Raw genomic sequence first — 18,655 nt, forward strand, 5'->3', positions numbered from 1 at the left:
AAAGGGTGTGGTCATTTTTAAAAGTGTGTGGTCATTTGTAAAAGGGTGTGGTCATTTTTAAAAGGGTGTGGTCATTTCTTAAAGGGTGTGGTCATTTGTAAAAGGGTGTGGTCATTTCTTAAAGGGTGTGGTCATTTTTAAAAGGTTCGAATCCCGGCTCCTCCTGACTACCTGTCGAAGTGTCCTTGGGCAAGACACTGAACCCCAAATTGCTCCCAATGAGCAGGCAAGCGCCTTGCATGGCAGCTGCCGCCATTGGTGTGTGAATGGCGCTCCGGGCCAGTGTAACAACTGGATGGGGGAGCGCGTTACAAATGCAGTACCTACCTACCTAGACATGACCCTCTACCATTGTGGAAAGTTTGCTGCCATAGACTTCCATTGCACTTGCTCAAGGACACTTTGACATGCTGCCGGGAGCAGCCGGAATCGAACCAGAGATCTTCTGACTCCCCACTCGCTACTCTACCTCCTGAGCTGAATTGATAACGACATTTCACTCAATTTAATATGCCTGTGGAATGTAGTGCACACGTCACTTAACTGCAATGTTTAAAAGGGCTATACTGTAAGCACACAATGATTTTTATTTCCCCAAAATATGTCATATATATACAAACATCAAAGACACAGGTACAACAGGAACAAATACCATAGAGGAAACAAGCACATCAGAACAAGCAGAGACGCAAGTTCACAAACTACATGTGGAGAGACCTAGATAACACAGCATGGCAGCAGCACACACTACTGTATGACCGAGCACATCACTGACAGCCAAAACCAGGCATGGGATTGAAACGGCCATATCTCCACGTGGGAGAGTCACAGAGACACACAGTTTGGACTGGCACAAAGGTCTTGACGTACTGAATGCAGCAATAACACACATGTCCCACTCGCATGCATGTGCGCGTGCACTGAACCAAAACAAAACTTTGAGCGAAGCCAGCACTCCATGTGTGTGTGTGTGTGGGGGGGGCTAAAGACTTGGGGGGTGGACTGGGGGGGTTAGAGCCCTAAGTGCACCGACCCCCCCCCCCCCCCCGCCCCTCCCTCCACCAGCTCCGAAAAAGACACCCAATCAAGGCTGTCCTTTCACCTCCATTCATTTGAAATGGGTTCAGGATCAGTGTCAGTGATTGATCAATGTCAGTGATTGATTGATTGACAGACAGACAGACAGACAGACAGACAGACAGACAGACAGACAGACAGACAGACCAGAATACGTTAGTAGCCTATGCCATTTCGAACACGGCCTCTGTGCGCTTGGAAGCGCTACTACAGGTAGTGATGGCGAAACGAGGCTTTCCGAAACACCGAGCCCTTTAGGCACATTGTATCGCAAAAAGATTCATTACTCGAAGCCTCATTAAATGCTTTGTACGCTACTGACACCTGCTGGCAAAGATAATTTAGAGCAGCCAATATCACTATATCACCAAATGATTCCTGAGCGCGGCACCGCTGCTGCTCACCGCTCCCCCAGGGGATGGGTCAAATGCGGAGAACAAACTTCACACACTCAAGTGTTTGACAATCATTGGGACTTTAACCTTTAAACTTTAATCACTGTGCACCTGCTGGGGCGCTGAAATATTACTGATGTAACTGATTTTGATTGACAACTTCATCACTGATTGTTAGTTTAGCTCCACCTGTAGGCCGAGTCTAATTGGCGCGTGCTGCATATTAAACCAAGGGAAGGGGAAAAGTATGCCTATATGTGTCATTGTCATAATGTGCGTTATTTATCTGGACCTATCTGCAACAAAGTTTAATTCAATAGAGGAACAATCGATTCCTAGCTGTATTTGAGAACAAACCACCTTCCCTTAATATGAGTCCTAGAATAATCTTCATCTGCCTGGATTCATGATAAAGGTGTGTTAAAACAGCTCTTGCTCTATTTCTGGGGCAGTGGTTATAATTGACCAAAGGAATGGCCAGCCACACACTAAACAATGAGGATGGTTATGAATTCACTGTATGATGTAGGCTCCTCAACCCATAGTAATAACTATCATTAGGCTATGTTTGTTGTTGTAACTATTTCTGACTAAAGTAGATGATAATGACATGTTATAATGTGGATCTATTGGTCTAAACTGGTAAAAAGCCTAATGAATCTATTTGAGTGACCGTGTTAACTAAACATGCCGAACAGGAAGAATGAAAAAAGACAGACATTGTGAGCGGTGCAGTTGGGCAGTAGGCTAAGGCCCTGTTTACACGACAACACATTTTCCAAAACTGGAGTTTTTCTTTTGCGTTTTACAAAACTTCCGCGTTCATACAACTGTGGCGGGGTGGGCTTGGAAGCACTGACACAGGTTTGGTATAACCTCTGGAGGAGTTGCCAGACAACGCCACCCTGGGAATTTCACCCGGGGAATCACTAACTTTATACTAGCACACAGGTTCGTTATACTCAGCAGGCCAGAGACGTGGTTCGATAATGAGCATGGAGTTTATTAATTAACAATATTAAAAACACTAAAATAACACACACACACACACTTTCACACACAGTCACTCAGGGAAGGAAGGGGAGGGGGAACCTGATCAGGGCTGAGGCCAACTGGAGGAGGGTCAGAAGCCGGTGAGAAAGGGGCAGTCAATCCCAAAAGAATCACAGCAAGGCACCCAGACACGTGACAGACACACAATGGTGAAGTGGCTCAAATCCCCGGGGGGCACAACACAGCACACGAAGGAAGGGGAGGAGACGCCACCACCAGGTCACCAGCACTGCCACCACCACCACTGGCCGTCAGCAACTGAAAAGGATGGGATAGTTTAATGGGGTTGCACATAAGACAAACTGTAAATCAATAGACAAATAACAAATTATCAACCTAAACTAACAACTAATAGTTGCCCAAAAGCAAAACAATAATATTTAATAGCCACAAAATAAACACAAGCTAACTAATACCAAGGATATGAAATCAACAACTGAGGTAAACTACACTTCTACTCAATTGAAATCAGACATAACATAGGCAGTAAAGTAACTAAATAAAGTAACTAAATAAAGTAATACTGAAAAACAGAATAAACAGAATTGTACAAATCAACCAAAAATAGGAGGGGTGTAACCCCAGCACATTCAGTCGGTCATTCACAAGAATGGAGGGGTTGAGACCCGTCCGTGGGTGTCCGTAGAGCCACGTGCCCAGCAACAACCGGCACCAGTCCAGGTTACCGTCCGAGCTTATAGCCAACTTCCCACGCCGGCCGGGGTGTGCAAACGGGGCAGGCACAACACCCTGCCGACGGTAATCGTAATCTATTGTAGCAGATTTGAGTGAGACAAAGCAGCAGCGGACTCCGTCAGCTGATCAGGAGGTTGCGTGTCTGTAACGGGGGGGGGCTGACCGGCTAACTACAGCTGCACCAGTTAACAGCAGCGGACACGCATCAACAGGAGGACGAGGGGAAACGCAGCTGCCAATGTCTACCACTGCAGAGAGTAGGCAGCGCTCACACCACGCGGGAGAATTAAGCACCCGCAGTCGCTCTGCCAAGGATAACACCGCTAACCCGGAAGTGGAAGGATCAGGTGAGAGCGCAGAGAAAGCGCAAGAGGGAGGAGGGCCTCTTATACCCCAGCTCGCCTCAGTGATTGGCTACCAGCGCAAGCACATAGAAATCCATATTTCTATGCTGCTACATCCTACCCCCCCTGCTTGCATCGTCGCCCCGACGATGGACAAATCGGAGGCAAACGGCACAAGCTAGGACCATGGTCTAAACAGGGCAGAAACCGCGTTGGACACCGGCGCCGGGAGGTGATGAACATTAGAGTGGTGGCCAGCCGTTAACCGTGTGGTCCTACGTATTGCCTCTTGGCGAGAGCTGGGACTACCAGCCGGAGGAACTATCAATGAGGTTGACGCCCCAGCGAGTGTATCTGTCGAAGTGGCACGCCCGACAGCATCTGGGTCAGATGGTGGCACCAGCACCTGGGGTGTTACTTGGGTCACCGTATCCGAGCTGGTTAGGGGCATGGCCGGGAAAACCACAGGAGGTTGCTGCCGAAACACCAATAGATCAAATGAACACTCGCCCTCCGAGAGTGGCTCTTCCACCGGTGGAGGGCTATGGGGCAAGCAGCCACCCGGTGAGCCCACCCCAACCACGGCCTTCAGCATGGTACGATGAACCTGTCTGGCCTTCGTCTGGTCAACTACTGGGGCGATAGTATAGACCGAGCCACCTTCTCCAGGTGCCCTCAACACTCGGTACCTCTCAGAGCTCCATCGATCCCGGGTCTTATGGGGCCCCCTTGCACTGAAATTACGCAAAAACACCAACTGGCCTTGACTCAGGGGCAGGTCTCTAACATGCTGGTCATGGGCCCGCCCACGGCGATCTGCGGCCTGCTGCAGACGTTCCCTTGCACCCTCAAATGCCACCTGCAGTCTGGCTTGGTGCTCCAGTACCCACTCATGAACAGACCCACCCACAGGATCCTCCACTCTACCCAACAGGAAATCCACTGGGAGCCTGGGCTCTTGCCCGAACATCAGGAAGAACGGGGACTCCCCTGTGGCCTGATGGGGAGTAGTGTTGTAACAATAAAGGACCTGGGGTAGACAGGTGTTCCAGTCCCGCTTTCGGGATACGGGCAGTGTGCGCAGCAGATTGTGAAGCGTGCGATTAAATCGCTCACACTGACCGTTCCCTGCTGGATGGTAAGGGGTAGTGCGCGATTTTACAACGCCGTACAAATTACAGAGCTGTGAGATGAGGGAGCTTTCAAAATTACGGCCCTGATCGGAGTGTATCCGAGCAGGGACGCCAAACTTATAAAACCACTCCGATACCAGAACCTTTGCCACAGTGGGGGCACGCTGATCCCGGGTGGGGACAGCAATGGTGTACTTGCTAAAAACGTCCGTCATCACCAAGACGTCCTCCACACCATTCTGGGCAGGCTCCAACGTAGTGTAATCGATGGCCAGGATTTCATTGGGGCGTGATGCCAACAGATGGCCCATGTAGCTGTTATGTTTAGGGTGAACATCCTTAGCGACCTGACACCGTTCACACGCCTGACACCATTGTGCCACATCGGTGGACATGCCAGGCCAGTAGCATCGGGACCGTAGGAGCGCCAACGTCCGCTCCACACCCTGGTGCCCATGCTCCTGATGGACTTGGGTCATTACCTCAGTAGTTAATGCACCAGGTAGCAACAACTGAAACACCGCTTCAGCACCGTCTGAGCGGAACACTTGCCGATAAAGAACGCCATCCTTCTCTACCATACGGTCCCACTGGCGAAGCAATGCCAGTGCCGACCAGGACAGCCTTGACCGTTCTTCATGGTTGGGACGCCGCTTTTCCCGCCAAAACCCTGCCAGCTCCTGAATAACTGGATCAGCCTGCTGAAAGGCACAGAGCTCGGCGGGACTGTGCTGTGGCATGGCTGCAATGGCTGCTTGAGTTGCCTCAACCCTCCTCGACTGTAGAGCTTGCTGTAGAGGCTTTGGCATGGCAGTACCTGGGAGCATAGCTTCCAGATCCTGGGAGCCAGGTGGGTGCTGCCGCGAAAGGGCGTCCGCATTTTTATTACTCCTCCCAGACCGGTACTTGAGCTCGAAATCAAAAGATGCCAATTGGGCAGCCCACCTCTGTTCGGTGGCAGCCAACTTAGCGGAGGACAAGTGACGGAGGGGATTGTTATCCGTGTAAACAATACACTTATTACCCAACAGATACTCCCTAAATTTCTCAGTCATGGCCCACTTAAGGGCCAAAAACTCGAGCTTCATGGAGCTGTAATTCAACATGTTTCGCTCTGTGGGCCTCAGACCTCGGCTCGCATAAGCCACCGGTCTCACCTTTCCTGCCTGCTCTTGAGAGAGCACCGCTCCCAAGCCACCATGGCTCGCATCCACCTCCAGAATGAAAGGGAGGGAAAAATCGGCATACGCCAACACTGATGCAGTGGTGAACCTGGTTTTTAAGGCATCAAAGCTCTGCTGACACTCATCACTCCAACTGTGAAGAACCCCACGAGAACGCCCACCATTCCTGGCACTGCCACACTCAGCCACCAGCCGATGTAGAGGGGCTGCCAACTTTGCAAAACCCTCCACGAAACGGCGATAGTAGCTACAGAAACCGAGAAAAGACCGTAGCTCCGATACATTAGTAGGGGGCGGCCAATTGGCTACCACTTCCACCTTGCTCGGATCTGTGGAGACCCCCTCACCAGAGATCACATGTCCCAAGTAATGGACCTCCCTCTGAAAGAAGGAACATTTACTGAGTTTGGCCTTCAGGCCCTCACCGTCAAGGCGGCCCAACACCACCCCCAGCCTTTCCAGATGTTGTTCTACTGTTGAGGAGAACACCACTATGTCGTCCAGATATAAGAGTAACGACCGGCACTGTTCATCCCCAAAGATGCGCTGCATTAGCCTCTGGAAAGTGCTGGGGGCGTTACAGAGCCCAAAGGGCATTCTGTTCCACTCGAACAAGCCGAACGGCGTACAGAAAGCAGTCTTCGGCCGGTCTGCCTCAGTAACTGGCACCTGGTTATAACCACTGGCCAGGTCCATTGTAGAAAACCAGCGTGCCCCAGACAAAGCATCCAGCGACTCCTCTATACGCGGCAGAGGAAAGGCGTCCTTTCTAGTCTTGCTGTTAAGCTGTCTATAGTCAACACACATGCGTATACTACAATCCTTCTTACGTGCCAACACAATGGGAGACGCATACGGGCTGCAGCTCTCCTGAATAACTTGTGCCGATAACAGCTGGTTGATGTGTTCCTTCACTACCTCATACTCGGAGGGTGGGATACGCCTATAGCGCTGCCTGACCGGAGCCTCATCAACCAGAGGAATATCATGGGAGAGAAGGTTGGTACAACCTAAATCTCCCTCGTGGGCAGAAAAGACATGCGTGTACTGCCTAAGTAGACACTTCACCTGACCCTGCTCCTCAGCAGACAATGCCGACAGGTCCAAGTCCTCTACCTGCTGCTGTACACTGGGGGAAACTGTCTGGGAGGACACCGTGACTACAGCCGACACCTCAGTAACTCCGGAGGGAAGACTGACAACGTTGACAGTGTCCAACGTGCCCAGAACAGTGCGGGGGTACAACACCACGTCAATGGTGCCTACATTAACAATGGGTATGTAGGCCGTGCCCCTGACTAACCCAACCAGGGCGGGGGATGCAATCAAGCCAGCAGGCAAACCAGAGTCCAGGGGCTCAAATAGCATGGTGGAAGCCGAGTGCTGCGCAGAGCAGGTGGCGGCCACTACCTTCATGGCCCCGCCGGGGATCCGCCAGGCCTGCTTGCCCCTAACCATTGCACTCCCCGGACTGTCTTGAGAAGTCTGAGAGTCAGCATAGTAACAACACTGCAGTGCCTGCACCACAGGATTTGGAGCCTCAGAGACACCAGGCTGCGAAAAGAAAGCGGCACCATGCTGCCCAAACAGTTCCTGGTAACACTTGCGGATCACGTTCATCCCCAAAACGCCAGGCACTTGAGCAGGCACCCCGCCCGGGGGGTCCCGTACGACCAACACCCCGCAATTGGGCAGCAGTTTACCACAAAGCTGTACATCAACCTCCAAGTAACCAATATAAGGGATGGCCAAACCATTGGCAGCCCTAAGCTGTAACCAGTGACATGATTGGAGGCGCTCTGGACCCCAAGGCTCAAAATGCTGACAGAAGAAACTCTCAGAGACAGTAGATACCATGGAGCCGGTATCCACCAAACATGAAACCCTAACTCCGCACATGTCTACATCCAAATGGGGACAAGAGGAAATCAACTTGGAGGCATCCAAGCCTCTCAAAACAACTTGTGAGCCAGTAGCGGCCCCACCCAAACTGTGGCTCTGCGGTTCGGTGGGCACTAGTTTTCCGACACCGAAGCGGAACGGGCCGGCACACCAGGGTTAGAAGGTTGTGAGGGGAACTGTGCACGGGGGGGGGCACGTACCCCTTCACACTCTCTGGCGAAATGGCCAGGCTGATTACAGCGCCTGCATATGACAGGGCCAGAACGAGGTGGACGCGTGTACTGATGAGGGGTCTGCAGCCGAGCAATGCTCTCAGTGAGCCGATTGAGCTGCTCTTGCTGACGTTTTAACATCTCCCTCATTTCGGACATCTCAGACACTGAGGATGGGAGGGGAGAAGCCCGAGGGCCACCCTGAACACAATACTGGACACCCAACACCAAGGGAACTGAGTGGCTGCGGCCCCTCACATCCCCCGGCAGACCTTCACGCTCCCACCGGATCGCCTCCGCCCTGACCTCAAGTAAGGTAGACTCCTGCTCCCTGCGTACCAGCTGCTTCAACTCACGGCGCAGAGAACTGTCCAACACGTGCTCAACAAATTGATCCCTAAGCAATATCTCAGCATTCGTCATGCGAACAGGCGCGCGCTGCTTGACTTTCTCCATGAGACCCATCAAAGAGAGGGAGAATTCCTGAAGAGTTTCCCCCTCTTGCTGCCTCCTTGAGAAGAAAGCCTCCTGCAGAGCGACATACGACTCGGAGCACCCATACAACTCCTGCAAAATGGCAAATATCGTATCTGGGTCCCCCCTCTCCCCACTAGAGCGATACTTGATCTCATTTCTGGCCTCACCTTCGAGGTGGTCAAACAGGAAAAACGCCTGGTCAAACAGTGACAGATGACGGGCCCTCATGCACGCCTGCACCTCCTCCATCCACTCACTCAGTCCTATCCCTGTCCTTCCCCTAAAGATGGGACACTTCCTATCCCTGGGAACGAAAACAAGCCTTTCTGCTACAGGGAGACTAGAAGTGGGCAGGGCAGTAGGGGGCGCAGACGAAGTGTATGGCAGGGGACTAGAGCCAGCCTGTGCCCGCTGCAAACGCTCGTTATCAGCTTTTAACTGCGCAACCAACTGTCTAAGTTCCTGCATTTCTTCCTCCATGGCTAAGACAAAAGTCACTACACTGCCAGTGAGTACCTACTACTGTACACTACGAAACCTGTAGTAAAGATCTCACCAGGGCTTCCACGAAGATCCACTGCTGCTCTGTCTCTATACTCTCCAATCTGCACACAAGAACAAAATTATTTCACAAAGGAAAAACCAAAAGGAACACACGTCTCGGTCTTTAAAGAGTAAATCCTGCTGACAACGCCAAGTGTGGCGTGGTGGGCTTGGAAGCACTGACAGTTTGGTATAACCTCTGGAGGAGTTGCCAGACAACCCCACCCTGGGAATTTCACCCGGGGAATCACTAACTTTATACTAGCACACAGGTTCGTTATACTCAGCAGGCCAGAGACGTGGTTCGATAATGAGCATGGAGTTTATTAATTAACAATATTAAAAACACTAAAATAACACACACACACACACTTTCACACACAGTCACTCAGGGAAGGAAGGGGAGGGGGAACCTGATCAGGGCTGAGGCCAACTGGAGGAGGGTCAGAAGCCGGTGAGAAAGGGGCAGTCAATCCCAAAAGAATCACAGCAAGGCACCCAGACACGTGACAGACACACAATGGTGAAGTGGCTCAAATCCCCGGGGGGCACAACACAGCACACGAAGGAAGGGGAGGAGACGCCACCACCAGGTCACCAGCACTGCCACCACCACCACTGGCCGTCAGCAACTGAAAAGGATGGGATAGTTTAATGGGGTTGCACATAAGACAAACTGTAAATCAATAGACAAATAACAAATTATCAACCTAAACTAACAACTAATAGTTGCCCAAAAGCAAAACAATAATATTTAATAGCCACAAAATAAACACAAGCTAACTAATACCAAGGATATGAAATCAACAACTGAGGTAAACTACACTTCTACTCAATTGAAATCAGACATAACATAGGCAGTAAAGTAACTAAATAAAGTAACTAAATAAAGTAATACTGAAAAACAGAATAAACAGAATTGTACAAATCAACCAAAAATAGGAGGGGTGTAACCCCAGCACATTCAGTCGGTCATTCACAAGAATGGAGGGGTTGAGACCCGTCCGTGGGTGTCCGTAGAGCCACGTGCCCAGCAACAACCGGCACCAGTCCAGGTTACCGTCCGAGCTTATAGCCAACTTCCCACGCCGGCCGGGGTGTGCAAACGGGGCAGGCACAACACCCTGCCGACGGTAATCGTAATCTATTGTAGCAGATTTGAGTGAGACAAAGCAGCAGCGGACTCCGTCAGCTGATCAGGAGGTTGCGTGTCTGTAACGGGGGGGGGCTGACCGGCTAACTACAGCTGCACCAGTTAACAGCAGCGGACACGCATCAACAGGAGGACGAGGGGAAACGCAGCTGCCAATGTCTACCACTGCAGAGAGTAGGCAGCGCTCACACCACGCGGGAGAATTAAGCACCCGCAGTCGCTCTGCCAAGGATAACACCGCTAACCCGGAAGTGGAAGGATCAGGTGAGAGCGCAGAGAAAGCGCAAGAGGGAGGAGGGCCTCTTATACCCCAGCTCGCCTCAGTGATTGGCTACCAGCGCAAGCACATAGAAATCCATATTTCTATGCTGCTACACAACAGTATTGTGATAAGGATCCACGTTCACACGGATCCGCAAAAATGATTGAAAAAGTACTCTATGCATGCCAGGCCAGCAGGAAACAGGCTGTGGACATGGCCTAAGGAAGTTTTCCTAAGTTCCCCTTATTTAACATTACTGTTAAAGAAATCGAATTCATTCACATCCTTTATTAACACCGCTTCCGCCAGGTTTTCACACACCTGTCAGACCACAGTGTAAAATGTAGGCCTGTCGTTATTTCACAATAGTAAGCACAGTCTTAACACATTTATATTTTGTTATATTATATAAAAAAGGATCCTTAACATCACACCGATATGATGTGGCCTAAACCTAAAAATGACTTGTCTTTTAGCCATATCGACTGCCTTGGGCTTAATGGCCTAGCTGATTTGTAGGTTATGCATGCTATAAAATGTGTAATTTTGTTACCAGGCTATTCTATTCGATTCTACTATATTTTTGTTTTGCTATTCTAAGTTTTTTTTATAATTATTTTTTTAGAGGAGTTCTTTTAGTTTTCTTGTGAGATTTTTCATTATTACATCATGGAACCCACAAGAAAGAGAAAAGGTTCTTGAATGTCGAAAAAGGATGATGACGTTGCACAGAAAAGGGTCTATTATATTATAGACAGTGTGCACATTTTGGCAATAAAACAATGAACTACGGATGCCACCAGGTCCATCAGTCAAATGCATCGATTCTATTTATCTGATGGTGTTATGTCAGTTATTAAATTTATGTGGTAGTGCCACCGCCCATAAATAAACGAGCGTGGGTCATAAAGACTTTTCCTACCCCCTCCCTACCCCAACCCCTGCCTCTATCTGGGCCCAGGCACATTCACGCACACACAGATATACACCAGTGTTTGCCATGTCTCTCCTATGATGTTTTTAGCCTCTCTTACTCTGAAAATGTAATTTAATGTTATTTATTGCTTTATAAATGTTCTTAGCCGGTAGACAAACATACTCCAGGAGCTTGCTCGATCGCCTTGTTGAGAGGGGTCCAGGGAGAATTTTTTACAGCTCACTTATCTGGCCCCTGGGTGATACTGGTTTTTTGCTTCCCTCTGGAATATGTAGGGGTGGGACGTATGCCCACCTCCCTTGTTCTCTGTAAAGCGCATTGTGTTGCCTCTGGGTATGAAATGTGCTATACAAATAAAGCTTTGATTGATTGATTGATTGATTGATGACACCATTGATTTTTAAGAGCTCCGGTGGCCTAGTGGTTAAGGAGCTAGTCTGCCATGTTGAAACTGCGAGTTCAAAACTTGTTTTTTTGTCCCTGGATGTTATAGAAGCTATGTAAAAATGTGGTTACCTGGTGGTTCTATGTCAGTTATTGAATTTAGGTGGTAGAGCCACCGCGCATAAATAAACGAGCGTGGGTCATATTTGTTCATTATAGACCCTTTTACAGCCTTCGTCAGCACAAGTATGCGCGTGCATTCTTGAAACAGAAGCAGGGGGAGACAGACGAATTCAGAGCGAGCCGTATATTAGTGCAAAGACTAGTATTTTATATACCATCAAGATGTCTGGCTGTTGCGTCTACGGGTGTACAAATCGGCGCTCTAGTGGCAAACTTTATTCTTTTCAAGAGGAAACCGGCCTTTTCAGAACTGGAGTCGTCTGTGGCTACAAGCCATTAAGCGTACGGACTGGACTGAAGACAATCAGAAATGCCTGCGTTTCCGGTGCCCATTTTATATCAGGCAAGTTATTTACTCGTCCCTATAGCGTCTGTTACGGGGGTCGACTAGCCTGGCTCGTACTTCTACTGCACTACTCTACAAGACTAGTCAGCCCGTAACCTGGACGTCTTTCCCTATGTGTAGGTAGACGTGTTGAGTATGCCTGACTTACCTGGGTGAGAGCAAGCTAACCTAGTTAGGGGGGATAGGATCGCTACTCACCGCAACCCAGGTAAGAACTCGACCAGCTCGACGCCGATGGGCCCGCTACGACAGCCCCCCGGAATAGATGCGCGGCCAGCTCGCTCCTTGATGGTCCGTTCAGTATTTGTTAAAAGGGTGTTCACTTAAGTCCTGTGTGTGAGTGCTGTGCCCTAAGGGGGTGTATTTTATCGTCCTGTCATTCTCTTCGTGGTGCTTGGCCATTGTTGTCATATAATGGCTCTGTAGTTTATTTAGTGTGTCCCTAAAAGCTTGGTTGTTTCGGCCTAAATATTGCCCTCTTATTTGCTCGCTCTCAAATTATTGGTCTTTGTTGATGTGTTTAAAAAAACATCTGTAGCCTAGGCTACTATAGTTTTCCTGTATGTTTTTACATATAAATGCCAATGCTCTGTGAGGGGAGTGGGGGGTTGGGGGGCATTGGGAGTAATAACAATGTCGGAAAAGACCCTGTGCAAGACCCCACAGTACGCTACTGCATTATAGACAGACAGTCCTCATTACAATAGGAGTAGGACACTTCAAATCCTATAGTATTTCATTTTTGTATAGGATGTGATGCACCAGTCGCTCTACGCCTACATGTGGTTTATTTTCAGTGATTAGACTGACTGTTGACTGGCACAGCTTTAGGTGGTGATGGAGGAATGAGCTTAATGTATTGATGCTTTTTTGTGCATGGCTGTAAGCCAGCACACCTAGTATAGCGTTCGTCTGGTTATCACTCCCTCCCTCCCTCCCTCCGTCCCTCCGTCCCTCACTCCCTCCCTCCCTCCCTCAGTTACTGCGGACAATGTTGGCCTGCATTTCTCTGTTTGCACCACAAGAAGCAGTAGTCCCAGCACACAAAAATCAAGAAGGACTCCAAAACCAACCCGCCAATCTCCACTGCACAAGTAGAGTAGTGGTGAGAGCATTGAACTCCCACCCAGGAGATCGGGGTTCCAGGTGGGGATGACTTTATGTTATCATCAGTGTAACTGCTTTAGCCACTGACCGCTACCATTAATCTTATGGATTATGCTGCTGCTGGTTGTTGTGAGCTCATGAGCTAACTGTCTATCCCGCTCTCATGTGCTGGATTAGCATTGGAAGCATTGGAGCTGATGTGTCCAGGTGACAAGACCCATCTTTATTTATCAGACATAATTTCATGCCATTTCAATTCGCAGCTATTTCAGTGGCATGACTAGCTTCCGTCCTACCAGTCCTGAACAGAAACAAGCCAGCCACGCACATAAGCCAGGCTGGACCTGGCCTGGTTATGCACGCCAGCCTCCTCTGGTCCATGTGAGAGAGTATTCTCCAAGGCAGGGGAAATAGTCTCAAAAAAGAGAAATCGGTTGAGCCCCAACACTGTGACCCAACTGTTGTTTCTGAACAAAAATCAATAAAACTTCCCTTCCCAGTCACAAAAGCACATTCTATTTCACTGCCCATAGACCTACTGAAGCACATTCACTGTCACTGCCCAGTTACACAGTCACTCAGTCCCCAGTTTCACTGCCCATAGGCCTGAAGTCACAGAAGCTCACAGTCCCCAGTTACAGAAGCACATTTAGCCTATTGCCCAACTGCACCCCTCACAATGTCGTCCCTCTTTATTTCATTGTTCCTGTTATGCATGTTTAGTCAACATGGTCACTCAAATAGATGGATTATTTAGGCTACCAGTTTTCATGTGTTGACCAATAGGCCCATATTATCACATCCTTGTCATCTACTTAAGTCAGAAATTCTTACAACAAATGTGGCCTAATGATAGTTATTACTTTGGGTTATGAGTAGCCTATATGATACAGTGAGATCACAACCATCCTCGTTGTTTAGTGTAGTGGCTGGCTATTCCTTTGCTAAATTAGAGCCACTTCCCCAGCAATAGAAGCGTTGTTTTAACACACCTTTGTCATGGATTCAGGCAGATGAAGAGTTGAGTAAGGGAAGATGGTTTGTTCTCAAATACAGCTAGGACTCCATTGTTCCTCAATTCAATTAAACTTTATTGCCGACCCAGGGTTCAGGTAATAACAAGACACATACAGTAGGCTACATAGGCCTACGTTTCCTCATACGTAACATCACTAACTACAGGAAATGAGACAGGCCTTTGATAGGTCTACTACAGTATTTCGCAATCATTAGCCAACAAGCAGCTAGAGCACATTTTACATTGACAACATAAATTCATAAAGTGTGTGTGTGGTCAACATAAAGTGTGTGTGTGGTCAAAGCATTAGAGGTGTAGTCTACCTGTAGAGATCAAACGGCTGATTGTCCCTGATCTCGGAAGGCCAGCTAGCCGAGGGTAGCCTACAGTAGGCTGCATGGATGGGAAGGAGGCACACGATGAAGAGTCATCCCACACCGAGGCATTCAGCTGTGATTTCAAGCCACGAGAGGAAAACAATCCTGTATTACTATTTACCAACATCAATAAACAAAATGTCCAAGTACAGTAGTGTTGCTTCCTCATAGCTTAGCCCTAGAAAAACAGGCACTCGACTTCGAGGCGAAAAGAGAAAGAGGACTAGGCTTATCTCATTTACCTGTGTAAAGTTTCATGTAGGCCTACCGACGAAAATAATGCTTTCTTATAGACTATAAGAACTTTATGATCGTAAACAATGTTGCGCCATAATGCTAAAAATGGCAGCAGCAAAGTAACATTTTAGTTTCACTTTATAATTTCCAGGGTGTGCTCTGGGGGGGTGGTTTGTGGTTTATGCGTGTCTGTGCGCCGAGTGAGTGCGTGCGTGTGGACGATGTTGCACGGATTTCAACCATACATTTCCGTTTTGTTCTTTTTTGACTATGGCACGTTCACATGCACAAGCATTAGACATACGATATTGTGCCCCTTTATGCAAGGACAATTCAAAAAGCTTTTGCATGCGCCTACTGCCATACAGTCTCTCATGCGCTCTCTGATTCTCACGGGGGACTCACACGCTTGCGTTTGATGCGTCAACTTTGACGGATGCCATTCACTTTCAATGGCCGCAGCCGAATGGCATTCTGGTTCCGTTGTTGTCCCGGTGCGTTGCGTTGCCTGCGTTGCTAGCGTCGAAAGTTAAAGAATTTCAACTTTCAGATGCGTTGCCGGAGCTGCCGACCAATCAGATGTCTTGACGGAGAAAGACGTCATCGCAAGGCGGGATTTTCACATTTTTCGATACCAAGATGGAGGACAATCGCTGTTTGAATTGTTTGTTTTCAGGATAGGATGTACCCAATACCTGCGGGCACCACGTTCACGTTGACTCAACCACAATGCATAAACGATCGCCACACGTTCGACCAGATTAGCATCCATGACAGCACTAAACGAAAAGCCGGGTGGGTTTTCAAAATAGTTCGCGCTAGCAGGTTCGGAGAATATACTCGGCTGTTGCGAGCGCAGTTTTGGACAATGTGATTGGTTGTTGTTGCGTGCGGCAGAAACGCCTTCCGCCATCCGTCAATGTTGACGCATCTAACGCAAGCGTGTGAGCCCGCTCCGTCTGCTGGAGGGGCGGGGATAAGAACCACAGCTGAACCCTTATTGGCCAGGATGGGAGGGGGCTGCCACTACACAGCTGGATGCTGCACAGATCCACAACATCAGCAGGAACCAAGGCAGACTGTCACTCTTCCTCTCTTTCTCCCTTTCACTCATCCCACTTTCTCACCGTCTCCCCATTCTCTCCCTCTCTCCTCCACACACACACACACACACACACACACACACACACACACACACACACACACACACATACACACACACAAACACAAACACAGAGGAGGGCTCGTTTCCTGTTCATCTCCTACCATACTACCCTCCTGTGGATTGTCCAGCTGAGCTCTGGGCCTGTGTGTGTGTGTGTGTGTGTGTGTGTGTGTGTGTTTTTTAGGGTGTGTGTGTTGAATTACACCAGAGGTCACCTTGTGAGCAGGAGCTCCAGGTGTTGGTCTGTGAGTCGGCGGTGGCTCAGGTCCAGTTCTGACAGCCCCTCAGAATGTTCCAGAACCAGGGCCAGAGAGAGGCACTGAGGTCCAGTTCCCCATCCAGCTGATACTCTGGACATAGTCTTGAAATACTAGACCGGGCTACTGAACAGGTAGTGTCTGGCGCCATCTGCTGGAAGCAACCTGCCCTCCCGAGTCCCCAACACACAGGAAACCCGTCATCCCTGCTGCCCCCTTCGGTGCTGAAGGTTCATAATTGTTCACTCGAGCTGATATTTGTCACGTCTGCCAAGACAGTCTAACAGGCAGCTCCATCACTGCACAACCGTATGTGGAAGACATTCTTCTTAGGAGACAGAACAGGCTGTTGGTTGTTTTATTCAACCTGTTTATTGAAAAATGATTGAGAATCAGGACAATAACCCTTTTGGAATGTAAGGATTGATAAGACAATCATAACAAGTGCCTGAAATACATACATGTTCATATCAAATACATACATGTTCATCAAATACACAAATGTCCATATCAAATGCATGCATGTTCATATCAAATATATATTCATATCAAATACATCAAATACACATGTTCATATCAAATACATGTATGTTGAAATCAAGTATATACATGTTCAAATCAAATACATACATGTTCATATCAAACACATACTGTACATGTTCATATCTCATACATGTTCATATCAAATACACATCCATCTCACATATATACATGTTCATATCAAATACATATATATTAAAATTAAATACATAAATCAAATACACATGTTCATATCAAAAACATCTTCATATCAAATACATGAATGCTCATATCAAATGCATGCATGTTCAAATCAAATTCATACATTGTCCAAATAAATTTGGTTTAAGTGCATCAAAATTCGACTCAACATTGGCACTTACAGGAAAACCTGTTACAGACATCACATTTGACTAATGAAGAAATGTTTTAACATTTACACAAAATACCCTTGTGTGTGTGTGTGCATGAGCTTCTCTCTCTCCCTCTTTCTCTCATGTTTGAAATACAGTACTGTAGACTAGGCAAGTATGAAAATGGACAATGACACATTTCCTATAGTATAAGCATAAGAACCAAATCAAATACATATGTGTTCATATCAAATACTTGCATGTTCAAATCAAATACACACATGTCCATATCAAATACATTCAGTACATGTTTATATAAAATATGTCTTTAAATCAAATATACATTGTTCAAATCAAATATAGTTTGACTGCATAGAAATTCCACTTAGATAAACTAGGTTACAGACATCACACTTGACTAAGCATGATGAAAGGTTTTAACAACATTTACACAAAATAGATGGTTAAACACAGAGTCCCTTTGTGTGTGTGTGTGTGTGTGTGTGTGTGTGTGTGTGTGTGTGTGTGTGTGTGTGTGTGTATGATGTGTCCCCCTTCCCTCTCTCTATCACGTGTTTGATATACAGTACTGTAGACTAGACAAGTATGAAAATGGACAAGGACACGTGTTTCCTGTAGTTCCTCTGACTGGACTGAGGTCTGTTTGTGGTTGGTTCACCAGATCTCAAACCTCTTGTCTGTCAGGAAGAGCCCTCTGTCCTGGATCCTGTTCTTGAACAGTCTGTAGAGAGGGAGGGACACAGTATTCAATGTTATACACGTCTAAGAGTAAGATATCGTAGAGTAAAAATTATCTATGTTCTCGATCAGAAGTCAAAATAATTCACTTGGCATCCAATGCAATACATTTTATTTGCTCCTTCAGTGAAATACAGCAATAAAACCTGGTGGCCCCTCGAGAAGACAACCACTCTGTCATCTGTGCACTGCCTTTATATACCCTCTGACAATCCCCCCCCCCCTTTCTATCTTGACCACAACAACACGCCCATAACTTGGCCCAAATCTCTTGCACCTGTTTAGTTACATAACTTGGTCAGATGGGAGAAAGATGGAGGGACAGAGTGATGGAGGGGAGAAATAGTGTGATGGAGGGAGTGATGGTGTGTGTGTATGTGTGTGCATGTGTGGTGATGGAGGGACATATATAGCCTGGTATGACCATCCCGATCTAGCGAGCTCACTGCTTCGCTCCGCAATATCGGTCTGGCCTTCGCCCCATAGAGAGCGATTATGTGGGAGGGGGTACTTGCCTTGATAGACAAACACCTTCAGCCAATGAGCGTTCAGCAAACATTTGCCAAATCCAGTCGGAAGAAC

At 48.0% G+C, this 18,655-nt stretch overlaps 1 long non-coding RNA gene across 1 annotated transcript; it reads right to left on the reverse strand.

The window, feature by feature from the left end:
- Positions 1–2,484: 2,484 nt before the first annotated feature.
- LOC311322284 lies at positions 2,485–15,163 on the reverse strand. The gene is made up of 4 exons (XR_014630922.1): positions 15,026–15,163; positions 14,730–14,856; positions 9,030–9,648; positions 2,485–2,783 (listed from the first exon to the last, which is right to left on the reverse strand). It is a non-coding gene; the product is annotated as an uncharacterized lncRNA (long non-coding RNA).
- Positions 15,164–18,655: the final 3,492 nt, after the last annotated feature.

Source organism: Borostomias antarcticus (genome assembly GCF_949987555.1).
Source record: "Borostomias antarcticus genome assembly, chromosome: 20".
In the NCBI taxonomy this organism is placed as follows: domain Eukaryota; kingdom Metazoa; phylum Chordata; class Actinopteri; order Stomiiformes; family Stomiidae; genus Borostomias; species Borostomias antarcticus.